The sequence below is a fragment of the Gadus macrocephalus genome, chromosome 13 (assembly GCF_031168955.1).
Source record: "Gadus macrocephalus chromosome 13, ASM3116895v1".
NCBI lineage: Eukaryota > Metazoa > Chordata > Actinopteri > Gadiformes > Gadidae > Gadus > Gadus macrocephalus.
In genome coordinates, this window is record NC_082394.1 from 2,928,045 (window position 1) to 2,934,493 (window position 6,449).

Sequence of the window (6,449 nt, forward strand, 5' to 3'; positions counted from 1 at the left end):
AACACGTTAATAACTCTTCTGATTTAAAGTCGTATAACATCATAGATACATATGCATTATCAACATAATTTTTCTTATTGTATTTCTATGTGTCGACCTTTGACTTATGTTTGCATAGAGTGAAGGTTTAGGTGAGGAAGAAAATCAAAACAATGTGTGGTCATACATGACAGACGTGATGCATGACAGACGTGTGACGGACACATGACTGAAGCAGCCCCTCACTACTACACTGAAACAAGTGAGATAATGAAGACATCAGAGAATGATGTGATGTCTCTCCAGGCCGTTCTTCATACTGTACTACTCTGTCATGTTGCCCCAGATATGTGGAGAATGGGGCAATTCTCTCTCTCTCTCTCTCTCTCTCTCTCTCTCTCTCTCTCTCTCTCTCAGTCTCTGCCCCTTTCTCGCTCTCTCTTTCGCTCTCTCTCTCTCTCTCTCCCTCCCTTATCTCTCTCTCTCTCTCGCTCGCTCTTCCCCCCTCTCTCTCTCTCTCTCTCTCTCAGTCTCTGCCCCTCTCTCTCTCTCTCTCTCTCTCTCTCTCTCCCTCCCTTATCTCTCTCAGTCTCTGCCCCTCTCTCTCTCTCTCTCTCTCTCTCTCTCGCTCGCTCTTCCCCTCCCCCTCTCTCTCCTAAACTGCACCAAGATCCATCTGTACTTGGTCACGTTATTTTAAGCCATTACTTTGTGTGTGTGTGTGTGTGTGTGTGTGTGTGTGTGTGTGTGCAAAGCACGCGTATTTGTGTGTCTGAGCATGCCGAGGGAGTGCACGTGCTGTGTGTGTAGGAATATGTTCACCTGTGCGCGTGTGTGTGTGTGTGTGTGTGTGTGTGCATCAGCTATGTATGTGTGTGGGCGAAGCACTTCTCTCTGTGTGTATGCACATGCATTCATATTTGTGTGTGTGTGTGTGTGTGTGTGCGCATGCATGCATATGTGTGCGTGTGTGTGTGTGGGTGTGGGTGTGTCTGTGAGCGCCTCTGTGGCCTCATTTGAAGCCACTGAGCGAGGATACAGTAGAGGTCTGAAGTCGGAGTGCACTCACTCACTGTGCTAACACACACACACATAGACACACGCACGCACACAAACACACGGCTAACACACATACACACACACACACACACACACACACACACACACACACATGGCTAACACACACATACACTGAGCTAACACACACACACCCTTTCTCTCCCTTGCTATTCCGATCCCAATAAGGGGTATTTTAAGTTTCCCAGTACCATCATGAACCAAGCTCACTCCCATGTTCACCCACTCTCTGATACCAGCCTCCCGTGGAGAGACAAACGTTGGTTCCAACCCGAATGTCGTCTTCTTGGTTCGTCCTTCGAGGGTTCTCCGCGAGCGGGTTGTCTTTGTGTTGCCATGGGAGGACGTGGTTGTCGTCACGGCGATGAACAATGTTGATGAAGTCCCCGGGGAAAAAAAACATGGACGGGAAAACACAGTGAATAGAGAAAGAGGGACTCATTACCCCAGGGCGAGTAACCATGCATGGAGTGTTAGTTCAAACCCACAATAATCTGTGTTGATATAGTCTAGTGGTCCACGTCGCTGGACTCCCAGGTGACAAGTCTGTGGTTTGAAACCCAATTTGTGCCATTAACCGGTTTTCTGTTATCTAGCTTTTCGAGTTGTTCGGATACCAATACCAGTATGGGAAATTACTCTTAAAATGGGATATTGCTTAAAATGCAGTATCGGTGAGTACCGATTACCATCACATGACTAGCTTGTTTACTACACAGGCAAAGAGCATCACAAACACTACGGTGTTACGCTGCGTTCGTTACCGGTCGTAGGTGGGAAGTCGGAATGGGAAACGCATCATCTCCGATCTACGTGCGTTCGGTCCGCAAAGTCGGAACACCATGGATGCATGGACACTTAACTACAAGAACACAAATGTATTATAATTATAGATTAAAAATTAATATAAATACTCTGTATAGGCCGAATCGGTATCGAGAAGGAAATAATGGTATCCGTACATCTTTAATCTATTCTTGGGCAAGAGCACACCTACCTTCTCATTAAGGACCTGCGTCTCAGGACACGTCAATTGTGAATTGCATTGCGTTCTTTTTTCAGCTAAATGGCTGAAAACGTCCAGGAGCACGTTAGCCAAAAGAAGACGGAAAACCATTAATGAGCAATGAACACTTGATCCTTGAACCAGTTAATTTCCATAAGTAAGAAAATATTGTTTCTCTGCCTGATAGACCCACCCTAAGAACCGGAAACAAGCTTAACTTCCAACGAGAATACTTGTGCAAATGGACAAATATTGAGTAAGTTATTGTAAGAAAGAACTTGAAGTGTCGAGTAGTTAATACCAATATGTGTGATTCACCTCAACTGAACTCAGCCTCATAACTTCTGTCAGACGGCAGCATCTCCTTTATACGAGACAATACACCAAACGCACAACACAGACTCTCAGCAAAACGCCCGCTGGCAACATACACACACATGAGGGAACGCAGGAACACACATGTATGCAAACACACAAACGGAAGCACTCACACACACACACCCACACACACCCACACGGAAGTACACCACAGAGACACACACACACAAACGGAAGCACTCACACACACACACACACAAAGGAAAACAGACACACACACGGAAGCACACACACACACACACACACACACACACACACAGAAGCACACAGACACATACACAAGTAGATAGAGATGGAGAAAAATATATACTTATATTTCACACACACAGACGCACACAGCCACAAGTAGATGGAGAGAAAAATATCTCCTTTTCTCACACACACACACACACACACACACACACACACACACACACACACACACACACACACACACACACACACACACACACACACACAAGGTGTTGCTGGCAGGTTGTGCGGGTCAGTGTTTTACCGGCCCGACCATATGGTGCGTTTAGCTGTTGTTGTTCCCGCCTCCGTTCTGCAGTCCCATCAGAGCGAGGACAGAGGAAGACTGCTAGGTGGCAGTGTGTGTGTGTGTGCTTGTATCTGTGCGTTCTGTTGGTGTGTTTACAGAATAGGAGAGAGAGAGAGAGAGAGAGAGAGAGAGAGAGAGAGAGAGAGAGAGAGAGAGAGAGAGAGAGAGAGAGAGAGAGAGAGAGAGAGAGAGAGAGGAGAGAGAGAGAGAGAGAGAGCAAAGTAATGGAAATCGGTGACACATGGAGGAGTACAAAACAACAGTCCGTAAGTCTCCGCTGCAGACAGACGGGAGTGTGGCTGAGCTTTCTGCTACACTGGCTTCATGTTTCTCTATTAAACCCCTGCATTGCAGCAATCCCTGCAGGAGCAGCGCAGCCTCACCGGATCGCTCGCTTCATCACACCCTGCCGCTCACTCTTTCTCGCACGCTGCCTCCCTCGCTGCCTCACACTGTACCCGCACCTCTGCCTTGCAGCCGGCCTCACTCACTGCCTCCCACACTGCCTCCGACGCCTCATCGGATGCTGCCTCACACTCAGGCCTCTGCCTCTCGCTCTGTCTCTCACTTTGTCTCTCACCGGCCTCACACTCTGACTCACTCGCTGCCTCTCACTCTCCCTCTCTCTGCCTCTCACTCTCTCTCTGCCTCTCTCTCTGCCTCTCTCTCTGCCTCTCACTCTGCCTCTCTCTCTGCCTCTCTCTCTGCCTCTCTCTCTGCCTCTCACTCTGCCTCTCTCTGCCTCTGCCTCTCTCTCTGCCTCTCACTCTGCCTCTCACTCTGCCTCTCTCTCTGCCTCTCTCTCTGCCTCTCACTCTCTCTCTGCCTCTCTCTCTGCCTCTCACTCTGCCTCTCTCTCTGCCTCTCTCTCTGCCTCTCTCTCTGCCTCTCACTCTGCCTCTCTCTGCCTCTCTCTCTCTCTGCCTCTCTCTCTGCCTCTCTCTCTGCCTCTCACTCTGCCTCTCACTCTGCCTCTCTCTGCCTCTCTCTCTCTCTGCCTCTCTCTCTGCCTCTCTCTCTGCCTCTCACTCTGCCTCTCACTCTGCCTTCCACACTACATCTCACTCTTCCTCTCACTCTAACTTTTCCTTTCACTGCCTCCCCAGCTGCGTCTCACGCTGCCTCACATGCTGTCTCTCACTCTGCCTCACTCTGCATCTCACTCTGCCTCACTCTGCATCTCACTCTGCATCTCACTCTGCCTCACTCTGCATCTCACTCTGCCTCACTCTGCATCTCATGCTGCCTCTCACTCTGTCTTCAACACTGCCTCTCACTCTCCATCTCGCACTACCTCTCACACTACCTCCCACTCTGCCTCTCACTCTTCATCTCACACTGCCTCTCACTCTGCCTCTCACTCTGTCTCCCACACCATCTCTCTCCAGCTCAGGCAGGAGGAGGAAGCCTTCCTCTTCTTGGTCATTAGTGGTGTCCTTGTTCAGCACTGTCCCTTCGGGCGCCTCTGGCCGCTCTGGGCCCCCACTCACACTCTGTGTGGAGTTGAAACCGGGAGTTTTGTCTCCCTGGCCGGCTCACCAGAAGGCTGAGGAAGCCTTTTTGTCGCGCGTGTGCGTGTGCGTGTGCGTGTGTGTGTGTGTGTGTGTGTGTGTGTGTGCGGGTGTGTGTGTGACGGCCTGTCTGTCTGTGTGAGCGGGGGTTGTATCTCGTGATGAGGTAAAGTGGAGCAATAAGAGCCGCATACTGTATCTGCCCCACTCTTTGTTGATGCTCTGCCTGCACTTTGACCTCAGCCTGTTATAGATGGAGGGAGGGAGATAGAGGGGAGGAAGGGAGGGAGGGAGTGGGAGGGAGGGATGAAGAGGGAAGGAGGGAGAGAGAGAGAGGGAGGGAGGGAGGGAAGGAGGCAGGGTGGGAGGGAGAGAGAGGGGAGGGATGGAGAGAGGGAAGGAGGGAGGGTGGGATGGAGAGAATAGAGGGAGGGAGAGAGAGAGAGAGAGGGAGAGAGGGAAGGAGGGAGGGATGGAGAGAGATAGGGAGCGAGCAAGCAAGCGAGAGGGGAGAATTGGAGAGAGAGAGAGGGGGGGGGGGGGGGGAGGGAGGGAAAGAGGGAGGAAGGGAGAGAAGGCCGGTCCAATTTGAAATAGATAACTTCCCCAGACCTTCACAGCCTCATGAAAGACCTTGAAAAGCTATCTGCTTTCCATTGGGTAGGGCCTTTATGTACCGTAGGCTATTCATGATGCCACTTAAAGACATCTTTTCTTTAAAATGGAGTTGTGAAGTGGCTAAGAGGACCTAAGTGAGCCCCCTGCTATGGAGCCTTCGTGATGAACCGCATTGAAGAGCAATCGCTTTACAGGATTCTCCCTAATTGTTTTTTAGAAGAATAAAGTTTATTCATAGAGTTGGTGCAGCTTTACAATGCAATTCCAGACAAACTCTGTACATGTATTAATGGACAATTGCCATGAAGATGAGTGAGCCAACAAACTGTGTTACTCATCGTTACTCGTCTTCCTCCCTGCTTCCATCATTCCCAGGTTATTTACTTCTTTCCTTCCTGTTGTGTAGGCTGCAACACGTTCAATACAATTTTAAGCAAAAAGATGCGACTTTGCCACTGTCGCTAAATCTACACGACAAAAACAACCACCACGGACTGCAGATTCAGTGAACACCGTGATGTAGGCTAGCACTCTTGAACGTAACATCGGGGAGTTCAGCCGTGCTGCAGAGACCTGCAGTCTACCGCCCCCCGGTGGTAGGAGCAGGTCACTGCGGCCCCATAGCCCGAAGGCAGGCGCTGGTTCTAGATACACACGGAGGTGTTTCCCCCCGGAGGGATGGAGAGCTTCTCACAGAGAGCAATAACAGGACGTTAGTGCTGAAATGAGGCGACGCCATAAAGGACTCTATTAATTAGGGATTACATTAATTAGTTTGGGGCTTTTTTGTTCACTCGCTTTGGCATTTCTGCCTGTTGCAGGATGGAACTGTTAGACTCCAAGCAGGATATTTGCTCTAATGCTGGTATAATTTTTTTGTTTTTATTGTAGGTCTACCCTTTAGTCAGCAGCCACACACATGTGCCTGCACAAATACAGATCATATACTATTGTAAAATGTACGCACTCGTGGTATGTTGTACGATCTTGCACTTAAAAATAGTACTTAGCATTGTGTAGCATCTTGTCCTAGTTATCTTTGTTGAATACGGGGAATGGGTTAACCTAGCGATTGTTGTTGCTTGGCACTTGGTTCTATGAACATCCTTACTGTACAGTGTCCCTTTCTTCTGACAAATGTACTTATGTAAGTATCTTTGGATAAAAGCCTCTGCTAAATACCCTAAATATAAAATGAAAAATGTAAAACGAATGGAAATAAATCAAAAGTAAAAATCCATCCTAACCCGACTGCATTAGAAAGTGCCCCGAAACGTGTTTGTGTTCTGAGTGAACGAGCAGAGCAAAACAAGGACGCAGCGTTGACTCGGCTACTGTG